This window comes from Embiotoca jacksoni, unplaced genomic scaffold (genome assembly GCF_022577435.1).
Source record: "Embiotoca jacksoni isolate LCO1_2020_lvr unplaced genomic scaffold, fEmbJac1.0.p SCAF_23, whole genome shotgun sequence".
NCBI lineage: Eukaryota > Metazoa > Chordata > Actinopteri > Embiotocidae > Embiotoca > Embiotoca jacksoni.
The window spans coordinates 1,232,079-1,244,645 of NW_027185374.1; positions in this window are offsets into that span (position 1 = coordinate 1,232,079).

Below are 12,567 nucleotides of genomic sequence, written 5' to 3' on the forward strand. Positions count from 1 at the left end.
GTCCTAACACTGTTTTTCTCATTTTTATTATTTTATTTTATTGTTGCACGGGGACAAATGAACTTTAAACAACGTCACAAGTCTCTCACCGCCTATTTCGCATCTCAAAGCCTTAGTGACATAAAATGGAAATAAAAGACTGCGCCTTAAGTGGAGTAAATTTACTTTGAGTATAAATCATTTTTAGCCTTTAACTAAGACTGTTTTCAAATCCATGAAATGATTTGACTGCTTTGCACCTGCAAAATGCCACCACAAAGTTAACTTGCCTTGTTGGTGCGGTTTGCCGTTTCCTGATCGGAGATTGCGCTCTGACCTTGTGAAACTGGACAATCACAAAGGGGTTAACTCAAACCAGTTCAGCCTTAAACTTGGCTCTTGGCGTGGGGAGAGAAAATAGCTGTAAAGTTATGCAGAAGTTATTCTTCATCCTTCGGGCCGTCCCTAATCCGCCAAAAACCTCATTCTTTCATTGGAGAACTGTGCCTCCTTTCTTGTCCCCCCCTCTCTATACAACATAAAGTCAGACTGCATTTAATGGTTATGTCGGGATGGGAGAGGGGCTTTCTTCTTCCCCTTTTCTCCAGAATATTGCCCTTTTCGTCGTGTGAGTCTCCCAACCCGCAGGGACCCCTATATTCTTCCCTGCGCGTCTGACTCGAATCACAAACTAACCCTGATTTTCACCACTTTGCTGGGAATCGCGGGGAGTGATAATAGAGATTTCGCTTTCATTTTATACGCTTGACTTGGTTATTGTTGCTTTTCTCCTCTCCCGTGATTCTCTCCTTTTCCAGGGATTAGCCCTGACTTCGCCCGCTACACTGGCCGCCGAAGTGCCCCTGAGCCCCGGGATGACAATTGACGCAGATCGAGGCAGGCCTATTCTGCGTCTTTGAAAGGGGCCGAGCTGAGTTTAAATGAGCGAGTTTTAATGGAACAAACGGGTGCTTTTTACTTTGCTTCCAACACAATTAATTATTACAGATAATTGGTTATGTACGATGATATTGTTGACAAAAATGTAAAAGGCTTTGATAAAGACTTGTTTATGTTCATCATGTGCCTGGAGACATGATGCTGAAGCTGTGGCAGTAAGCATGTAGAAGATGATGAAGATGCTGATGATGCAGATGATGAAGATGCATGATGATAACAGAGGTGATGGTGATGACGGTTGTGATTAGAATAATGGTGATGACACAAGGAAGGACAGAGATCTGATGAGGATGAGGATGAGGATGATGATGATGATGATGATGGAAAAGTGAGTGCAGTAGTTTTGCTGATGATGACGAATGAAAACTGTGAGAGATTAGAATACTGATGATGACAAAGATGTTGATGATGATAGTGATGATGATCAATGATGAGGAGGAGGAGGAGGAGTAGGAGGTGAAGGATGAAGATAAGATCAGAATCAGAATGTTTACACGTTTTACTTTGGGTTTTGATAGCTGTCAGCGACAGAAGAAGAAAGCGACAATGAAGACAAAGACAATGAAGCTAAACAAAGATTAAGTGATAAACGCTATTAGCACACAAAGACAGTTTTTTTTTTGTTGTTTTTTACATATTTATTGTTAAGTGTAGGTTGTTTTTTCATACATACTGTACACTGCACATACTCACGTATATGTGGATTAACAGCAAATTAAAATAATGAGGGGTGGAAAATGATAAAATAAAGACTTAAATTGTTACTAAAAAAAAACTGTAAGCAGTGATTCCATTAGTGCAAGAAAAAGTGGGAATGAAAAGAGTGCAAGAGTAAGTATTGTATGGATGATGTAATAAGTATACTGTCTATGCATGTGGTCGGCTACAGTATAGGCATCACATCAATGTACAGTACACGGCAAATAGAATGAATGGATAAGTTATTATATATTGATAATGAAGAAATGATAATAAGGGCAATGGTGGTAGGTAACTAAGCACTATACTTAAACAAAAGTTTGAGGTAGATTTCCATTATTTATTTTATTCTACTTTATAACTCTAATATTTTAGAGGAAAGTATTGAACTTTATTAAACAGGTGCTGTTACTTTTCAGGTTTTTTTACATATAAACTGTGTGTTCAATAAATTAAAAATAAAGGAATTTTTCAATATTAAACCAGTGATTTCAAAGCTTTTTTACAACCTTACAAATTAGTAGTGCTGACTTGGGGCCGGTTGTCATGTTTCAGATGTCTGAGCTGCTGTTAGTTCCACCAAAAAGAAATCTCTCCAACAAAACATCATCACTGTTTTCTTTTAAATCATTATTCCAGGTGTCAGACAGATTTCACAAAAGAAATAGAAAAAAAAAGTCAAAAAATGACTTCTTCTTTCCTGTTCCTTTAGGCATTCATGACCTCTCATGACCCTTTGTGTGACCTGACCTCTAAGTGAGGAGGAACTGGACTGAAATGACTTCTAACTTTATATAAAGCAGTTAAAACTGGCTCCACCTTCACAAACTACAACAGTAAGATACTGCTTCTTACCCAAAAATGCATCACTAACAATTTGTCAATATACAGTAGTAACATGGATCACTTAAAAAAATAAAATGTGAAATAATAGGAAGAGAGGGATGGTGTCACGTGTCACTGTCTAAACACGGCAGCAGTTTGAAACAAGACTGCAGATCTGCTCATCACGTCACACAAGAGCGCTTCTTATATTTACTGTGTCTCCCCCAATCAGGCATCTGGGCGGCACTGTGAGAAGTTAATCTTTGTTGACGGTATGTTGAGCACTCTTCTGTGGGCCGGTTTGGGTTGGGATCTCTTCTGGAAAGTCCAGTCTGCGCCCATATAGAGGGGGATAATTACCAAACACGCAGCCGACAGCAGCGACACAAAAGCCGCATTGACTTCCTCACTGCTGGTTGCCTCCAGGGGATGGTCCCGCTCCCTGCTCACCCTGCTCACCCAGACCTCTTCTCATCACTCCTGAGAGCCAGGACGACTTGTTCCATAACAAGACGCGAAACTGACTTCTTTCAGCTCCAGTGAACTGGACATAAACCCCGACTGACAACCTCCAGTGCCCAAACAGAACAGAGAGAGGACGGGTGGGCCGGGACAGAGGACAAGAGAGAGGTGGGGGCAGCTCAGGGCACTCTAAATAAAGTTGTTATTTACTTAAATCTTACATCTTAGAGAATAAAAAAACAAGGGAACTTCATTTAACACTGATTTGTCCCATTCAAAATAGACAAGACTGACACCTAACATTTGCATTTGGCTTTTCTGAACCTGACTTTTCTGAATAGATGTTTGTCAACAATGTACCTCCCTGCTCAGTAAATTTATGATTTTCTCTTCGCGGTGCTCTCAGAGCGCAACTTCCTCCTCTCAGAGCTCAGTGTGTTACAGCAAAGAACGCACAACGTGCTGTAAATGTAATGGGCCGGGGGTGATTGTTTCTGACAAGCAACAAAACACATCGTCCCTCCCCTCAAATTAGTCCCCCAGGAGGGGGTGGGGTGAGGGGTTCATGTCCCAGGAGACACATGGACACGGCAGCATGCCAGCATATATAGCATGAATGCATGGGACTTTCATCTATAGTCTAAAGCGGTGTGTTTTTGTTTGCTGGATGCAGTCCTGGACTTGTGTGGATAATATTGTTTGTGACTCACATTTATGATGAAGAAAACAAAATTCACTGTAAACAAACATACGTTTATACATGCTCCCTAGAGTTTGGCATTTCTTGACATGCATTGAATGTATTTCCACAGGTTTTTTTTGCCTGCTGGAGAGGCTGCATGATATTGCAAATTACATTACAACTTACCATTGTTTTATACTGCAGCACACTGGCTAACAAATTCGTCTTTCACTCAACGGGGAGTCAGCAAGTGAGTTTGTTTCCCTCTTCCCAGTTCAACTTAAACCTAGATTATCCCTAAGCATGTAAGGAAATTAATTAAATATTCTAAAAAAGACAGGGTGCGGTAAATACAATGCCTGCAGTGAGGGAAGTAACAAACAATATTATAGAGACATTACTAAAGTGAATGACTTATTCAGATTGATATATTTTGCAATGCAAACATCAACACTTCTACCAAATTAGTAAATCTTGTATTTTGTAAAAAAAATTTAAAAAAAAAATCTAAAAATATGTTGCCCCAAAATTCAAGGCCCCAAGTGGGACTTTCATCGTAACTGTATATAAACATCCATTATTCACACAACTTTCTTTTTTGAAGCATTTCAAACTACAGACTTGTGTTCTTCTTCAGATGATTTATTTGTTAATTGCTACCTTTTATGGCAAAGCATTGTTGCCCTCCGTAATTCCTAAAATACAAACCTTTGCTCTACAGCACCGCGAGTGGTCAAAAAGTGCACAAATTACCTTTAACAATTAGTAGCAGTTAATACAATTCATTATGTATTTTTGTTTCAGAAATATGTATTTACACCTTCTATAAATTATCAGTTAGTTTAAGGGGAAGTTGAAATGTAAAAGTGGAGTGCAGATCCTCGAGGCAGCCATTCCAGAAATACATTTCTATGATTCTGGTGAAAAGTGATGAGTCTCTTTAAGTACACTGCCACTTTAAGGTATAAATCTGCAGGCTTGTGCTCTCATAAGTATCATTAATTTTTTAGGGAAATTAGAATGAAGAAAAAAAGCACAATCCTATAGTAGATAGAAGCAGTCCTCTTGTATGTGGTTTTTAAAATAGATTCCAATCAAGTGAAAAAAAAAAATCACTCTTCAAAAACCCCAAAAAAGTGAAGCCTGTTTCACATGCATTGAATTTCAATCCTGGTTCAAATATACAACATTATTGACAGAAAGAAAGAAAGTCTGATACTTGAATTGGTTTTCAAAAGCATAGAAACTGCATTACAACTCCATGTTATCCAGTTATATTATTCATAGTGAGCCGGGGCTGAATAGGCAGTTAGCAAGTCAGTTAGCTTTAAAGCAAGCCCTGATTTGTGAACGAGGCAGTGGGAGGAGTGGTGGAGTGCTTGGCGTGCAGGAAAGCCTCTCCTGGGCCAGAAGAAAAGGATTTGGCCCAGATGCAGGCAGCGATGTTAACTTTGAGTGGCCCCTGTGGCTCAAGCTCAGCACCCCCTCCTTCTTACTTCCCAAGCCCCCAGGTTGCCTTTGCATGACATCATTCCCAAACTATGCCCCCCATACCCATGTGAATCTGAGCTGTCACAATCAGCAACCCTCCCCTCCTCCCCCTCCATTAAACTGTACTGTGCCGCAAACCCATACGTTTCTCCCCCCCCCCCTCCCTTTCTCCCTCTCTTCTCCTACCACCAATCTCCTCCCTTCTTCTTCTTTTTTAACCCCCAGAAAGGCATTGTTTGAGTCAGGGCTTGATCAAAAAACTGTTGCCCGCCAACCACAGGGCTTTCTGTAAATTCAATAAGGCCACCTTAAAGATTTTCCTAATTAATGGATGACATCTTTGGCTGGAGGAGAGGCGAGGCATTCTGCTCCAGCTCGCTCTTTGTTCGCCTCCTAATTAACTTTCCTAGGTCACTCAGGTCCCCGCAACCTGAGAGTGAAGAGCCCCCATTGAGGAGGGAGTTGTAAACTTACTTTTTTTGCCTCGGCACTTAAAAGGGGAAAGCAACTATAGGGAACAGAAAATATCCTATTTAAGTCCTTTGTGAGTGAACTGCTTGCACATGTTCCAATAAAGGAAGTCTTCTAAATAAGCTGCCATGTTGCTCTCCGCTCCCCCTCTTTCTCCCTTATCCCACCTCTTTCACTCCCAGCTCCACAGAAAGGTTATGAATGATAGCTCTGAGTTGAGGGGGGTAAAGGGCCAAAGGACAGCATCTGGGCATTGTGGAATTGTGAGCATCTGAAACTTTGAGGGAATTTGAGGATGGGAAAGCACCAAGCTGCGGGGTGGTGGGATGGACGATTGAGAAAATGTGGTGAATATGAGAAAAAAATAAGTGCCTCTTTGCCCTCATTATTGTTTGGGTGTTTCAAAAGGACCCATGAGCCCCAGCTGCATTCATCACTCCTAATCTTTATCTTTCAAAGATAAAAAATAAAATAAAAATAAAGGTCCAACAGAAACACAAGGCCTTTAGATAACACACAATCTGTCTCTGCCACTGTCACGGTCGTTCCTTAGAACTGGACCAATTCAGAGCCCACATGCTTTGTATTGTCATTTTTATAATGAGTAGATATAATCTAAATTCATTTCTTATATCTGAACTGTGCATATCAGTGGTTTTAGATATTATTGTTGTGTTCTCTTTGACCAGTCAGCGGTCTGCAGTATTGTCAGATCACCTATTAGCATCAGTTTAGCTCGTTTGGAACCTCGGTGGAGGTGAAACCAAAAAAATGATGGTACCATCTACTATACATAACTTTTGCCTGATGGAAAACTAAAAACGTTTAGTTGAATTGAGAACTGGTGTTATGTTAGTATGGCTCAAGCTACTAAAACACTGACCTAACGTTTTCTGCAAGCGGCAACCAACCGTGACATTACCCATTGGTTTGTGAACTGCTGTTCTGAAGCCTTGAATTTGGCATTTCGGCCGTCGCCATCTTGCTATTTGGAGCCAGAAGTGACCGTATTTGGACGAGCTGAGGAGGACCGAGTGGCGGATCTGACTGGATCTGACTGGGAACCCGAGGAACTATGCCCGCACACTTTAGGCAAAACCTAAGAGCAAAACAGCCTGTCAATCAAATAGACACGCCCCCAAATATACCTTATATCTAATTGATGATGCGATTAACTTCAGATGGACCGCCAGAAAACTAATAAGAAAGAGTGACTTTAGCGAATGGCACCATTATGACATGTGGGAAAAAATATATTGACTTTGTCCCTGCATGACTTCATCAGGGTTGTTTTTTAAAGTTTGGAAAGCTCCCTCCACAGACACAAAATAAATGATACAACTAAAATCACAGGCTAGTAGTATTTCTTGTGACACGCAAATTGAACTCAATGTGAAATGCTACTTTTACCTAAATTAACTGAGAACTTGGAGAAAAAACTGTAAAGCGGTCTTCAATTTAGATTCAACTAAAATGACTGCAAATTCAATGGTTATTGTCCAGTGTAACATAAAACAATAAACTCACCCACAAGTGTCACATATACATGAATATTCTTAGCTTGTCACCAGACACACACTTAGATACGGACCTGGATCTGCTCTCCAAAGAGCTGAATCCCACACATACACACATTATACCCCAATCTGAATACAAACAAGGTCACATGCCCTGATTCCACCGGTTCCCCCAGCGTCTGGGTGTTTGGGTGTGTACTAAGACCCCTGAGGTGAGTGTGAGTCTCCTGATGACAGCTCCTGTGCTGCAGAGTCCCAGAGGGTTAATGATGAGTTGATAATTGTGACCTCAGACCGTGATCGTTGAACCTGACCTGTGGAGCCAGCAGGATAACATCAGGGGAAGCAGGACAGAGGCAAGACTGACTGCTGAACAGAGCTGGATGAACAGCAGAATGACCGTCAGAGTGACTCCAGGTGAACGGCTGCTGGGGAGGGAGCTGATGACGGCCATTCTCTGCTTAATCTGAGTGACGTCCGCGACCAATGTCCACACTGCTGCTGCTTCTTAAATACAGTCATTTAGACACTCTGTGCGAGTGTGTGTGTTAATGTGGATGCTACATAAACATGAATCTCTAACCTCTGTGAGGTGCAACTGATAGGCAGCACATTTTTATAGCCCTTGCTTTTTGTTTTACGTGTCTTGACTTGAATGTTTGACCTTCACTGTGCAGAATAATGTATGAGCACAGTTTGACAAAGGGACTGTGCTTGAATCTCACTTCTAAACGTGGACATGCAAGCATGATTTTGATCTCAGCTAGTTTGGAAGACTTTTTATTGAATTAGGAACAATTAGTGTCCAGCAGTTATATTTTTCATAAACGTTGGACTTTTTAATGGAAGGAAATGTTTCCTGTATATCAGACACAAATTATCATTCAAAGACAAGTACTTGTTATGTCTTTAAACATGGGATTTTTGAGTTGTCATTTAGTTATGGTCTCATTCATTTTTTTTTTATGTAAATGAGTGAATGAAGAAAAAGACCAATTAACTCCACAGTTGCCCTTTAAACTAAGGATAAAGTTGAACAAGAAGGTATTTATGCTCCCAAAACCTACATTAGTCCATTAATGTAGCTTTATCAACAGATGCAATTCCTGTGGGTCAAAGCTTTGATATCGTATCGGTGTTGAAAAGGTGCTCCAACAGAAAAAACTCAATCGAATTAGTGTTCATTTTATAATTTTTAACAATTGTGGTGGAATTTATGAAACCTGAGCATGTATCTTAAATCATTATGCATATAAAACATGTTTGTTGTTAATAAATTTAAAGTTAAGAATGCTGCAAATATCATTATTAGAAGATGACTGGATGAGGGAAGTGATAATGGGTGGAAAGAGTTATTTGCATGTTTATATTTATAATTTGAATGGATTTATACAACCACAAAAACACCTCGATCACAGAGATAACATGAAGTTGAACAACAAACCAACACTTTTGAGCAGGCCGAACTTCAAATCAATGCAACTAAAACCAAGAAAGAAGGATGAAAAGTTCAAGAAAAATTCTAATCTTTGAATAGTTTAAACAGACTCTAACCATCTTATTTTTGTCAGCTTTAACACAAAGGCACCAGCAGTCCTGTGATGAAGAGCTTTTGAATATACTGTAACATTTCAACAACAAATCTTCAGTCCGGTCACCTCTGCTTGACTGAAACCTGTTCTTTCAACTTTGGCAAATCCCAACACTTTCACACACCACAGGCAGAATATTAAATGAACTGTAGATACATTGATCACATCGCAGGCTCCTTGGCTCTCACATGTTTGTCTTTGCAGTGTGAACAGACTAAGCCCCTCTACTCAGCTGTCATAATTTGTTAACGAGTCTTTTCAGGGAGGGAAAAAAGAAAAAGAGAAGACAGAGAAAAAAAAGAAAAGAAAGCTCTTCACGAGTGACTGAAAGCAGAGGTCCATCCAGAGAGGGAACCCAGGGGCGACATCAGACCGATTTCAGACCAGCCCGTGATGGCATCTCTGTATATTTTAATATTAATGACCCCAGCCGCAAAGCCGCCTCTAAGCTTCCAACAGGTGCCCCAGCCCCACTCGAGTCTGAAAAACTGGGATCATTCAACATCCCGCTATCCGCCACCACCGGTCAATAAAGACTGCAAATGAAGAGGACGAAGGCAAAGAGGAGGGAAAAAAGACATAAAGAGTGGAAGGGGAGTTAGAGTCAGCCATCTCTTGCAAATACGTTTCTGAGTCACTTTCCCCAGCTGAAACACGGGTCGATATTTTTCCCCCCCTTGAGAAAGAGATTGACTTTTGTTTGGAGTTTGTGAGAAGTGGGAATCAGAAGCGGGACAATGGGACTCCCCACGGCGAGAGGCTGAGAGGAGCCATCTCAAATCAGTCAGCCAGGGGACTGACTAATCCGTCCATTGTCCCTCCCCAGCCACCGGCCGCACATCAACACATTCGCCCCCCATTGTCCCCCACCCTCATGCAGCGGGATTTGCTCTCCCCAACAGCCAGTTTTGTCCAAGGCAGTTCGAGCGGAAGTTTCTCACTGACAATTTGCCCCAAATAGATTTGTCAGAGCGTCCAACTGCACCGCACCGACTTGTGGGTTTCTGGGTTTTGGGTCCTGGGTCTGTGTTTTTTTGGGGGGGGATTTACATGGTGAGGCCTTGGCGTGTGTGTACATGTGTGTAAGTGTGCATAGGTTCGTGAGTGTTCATGCGCAAGTGTGTCAAGATCCAGATAGTGGAGGAGCTTGTGGGACTAAATGAGACTTAGTGTTACGGAATGCTGCGATATTACGTGTAGAAAGATGTTTTTTATGAACTTCGAGACATCGTGTCTCTGGATTAGTGAATATGTCACCAACACCGAAGCCTTCAACACCCACTGGAATAACCACTGTAAAAAAAAAAGACCAATTTATTGACTCTAAAAAAAATAAAAAAAAAATACTCATAATGACAAGCATGTACCAGCATATAACCTACTGTATTTAATCAGCTGCTTGCACTGCTGACCCATAAACATTCTTTAGGTAGAGGGATGCAGCTGCAGTGTTTATACTTGAGGATAATGTTATTTTTATGAGCTGACTCACTGCTGATTTCTTAAAACTTGCCTATCATGTTGGGTGAAATATTAATCACTAAAACGTGGTGTGAGGAGAAAGATGCCGCAAATTCCACTTATTATTTCCAGGTTGCACAAAACCGAACAGACTTAGTGACATGTAGGAAATTAAACAAAATATCTTTTTTTGTTGTTGTTGTTGTTGCTATCTTTATGGGTTTTTATGATTCGACTGCAGAAGCTAAAATGACCCATATTACCCAGCTGTCATAATTTAGCTTCCAAATAAAGGTTACAGTTACTGAGGGGATGAGAAATGTGTTCATATCAAAGTTTCTCTCCACTAAAAAATATATTTCTGTCTTTTCTAATGTAGCCCAAAGTGCCGTTCCACAGGTTTGATATGCAAACCTGAAACCCCCAGGGCTTTCAGTATCCATGTACGAGGCCTCTCAAAGTACTGAATAAGTACGCGCACAGGTAATCTGCATCTATCTGGTGACTCCTGTTGTAGAGCTGTCCATGGTGCTGAAATCAGTCTGAATAGTTTTCACTTATATTAAGTTTTGAATTATATTTAATCTATTGATATTATTAAGAAGAGGTCTTTAAACAGTTTTTTTGCAGCTACATCTGAACAAACGTTTTGTGATTTCCATGTGCAATCACATCTTCTGACCGTATCTGTCATCGCAACAGATGAAATGATTATTTAGCGTTCTGACGACGTCGCCTCGATTTAACACCAGCAGTGTCTGTGGGCTATAAAATGACTGATTATGATCTCCCCGGCCTGTTTTAAGGGATGCACGGCTGCATGGGCCTTGAATCCTCCCCATTATTTGCTCTCTGGAGCTTAGTGACTTCTCCCTAAAGCCAATTGGTTTACGCCTGGTCGGTTAGGGGCCTGCACAGTGATAGCATTGCATAAAAGATGGTTAAACTCCTGCCCCCAGTCCGTGATTCCCTACAGAATCCTCCTGAAATGCACTGTAAACAAGTAAAACATTGATTTGCAATTGACTTTAAATGGTTTTTCGATCTTAGAATGACGTTATTACGATTTTCACATCGTTAAAATGTCTTAGAGGGAAAAACTAAAATCAACATGTGCAGAAAACGAGTATATCCTACAACGTCATCCCCTTTATATCTGACATACATATATGTCTACATAACGTGTTTTTTACATGTGTTTTCTCACTGTTCAAGACTCATTCAGCACACGTATGCTATCTGTGTATTGTTTTGCAGTGACTTCTCTTGGACACTCACTTGCTTCTCGTTGTTAAAGTCTATCCTAGCATGTCAAGTATCCGCATACTGATGCAGAGCTCTCCCCAAAAAACAGATACACAATCCACTGCCCCCTTTGTTCGCGTCATTTCATTGACTGTTGGAGGAGAAGAGAGTCACTAATACAAAAAAAGTGAAAGAAGGCAGCCCCGGCAACCATGATGTTGGTTATATTTGTGTAAAGGCTATCAGTGAATGACGAGGATTAGGACGAGTTAAGGAGATTATGTCACACATTCACCATTCACCCACCCCAGCAGCCACCCACACACATGCACTCAGACACACACTACATACACGTGCACTTAGAAATAACTGAAATTGTTATTGATCTGTGATCATGGCAATCCAGTGTCTTAATTAAGAGACCTTACTTTTGCTGTTTGGTATAATTTAGAAAACTATTTGCCAATAAAACAAATGCTGTATATGACAAAGAGCTTGTAATCATTTTAACAGAGGAGAGGTGTGGAAAATAGTCCACAAAAAAAAGGTGTATTGTAGCTGTTATTGTGTGAACTATTTATAAGAAATAGAAGAGAAAAAAAAAACACAACATGTGGCTATAAACTTCTCTTTGAGGCCCAAAGTCTCTCAGTGTGTCCCTTCAGGAAAATCAAAGGAATATTATAATGATTTCTCCTCAGGCTTGTTAGGCTCCAGCCGTAGCTGTTCAGCTAAAGGGCAGGTTGAAAGACACAACAATGGCTAATTGCAATTAACTACGCCTCTCCGCCTCGCCCCTGTCCGCTTAAATCGACACTTTGTGCGTCCATATGGCCTGCAGTGTACCGTGGGAATGAACACAATTAAAAACAGAATATGGATTTCTGGAGTTACCCGGCGAAAGCGCAGCAAGCTGTCAAGGTCAGGGTGTCAGTGAGCGGGCACTGCAGCCCGACCCTCCGGACGGCCGGGCAATGTCTGGTGTCCAAAACCTGCAGAGGCTGCTGGGAGGTCCGACAGTAGTGGACGCACCGGACCAGTTTAACTTATCACCCTACTTTTAGAGAGTTAGTTATTTAATTAATCGGTGTATCTGAACGCTTTTAGGATATTGTTGTTTTTATTAGTAGTATAATAATAATAATAATAATAATTATTATTATTATTATTATTATTATTATTA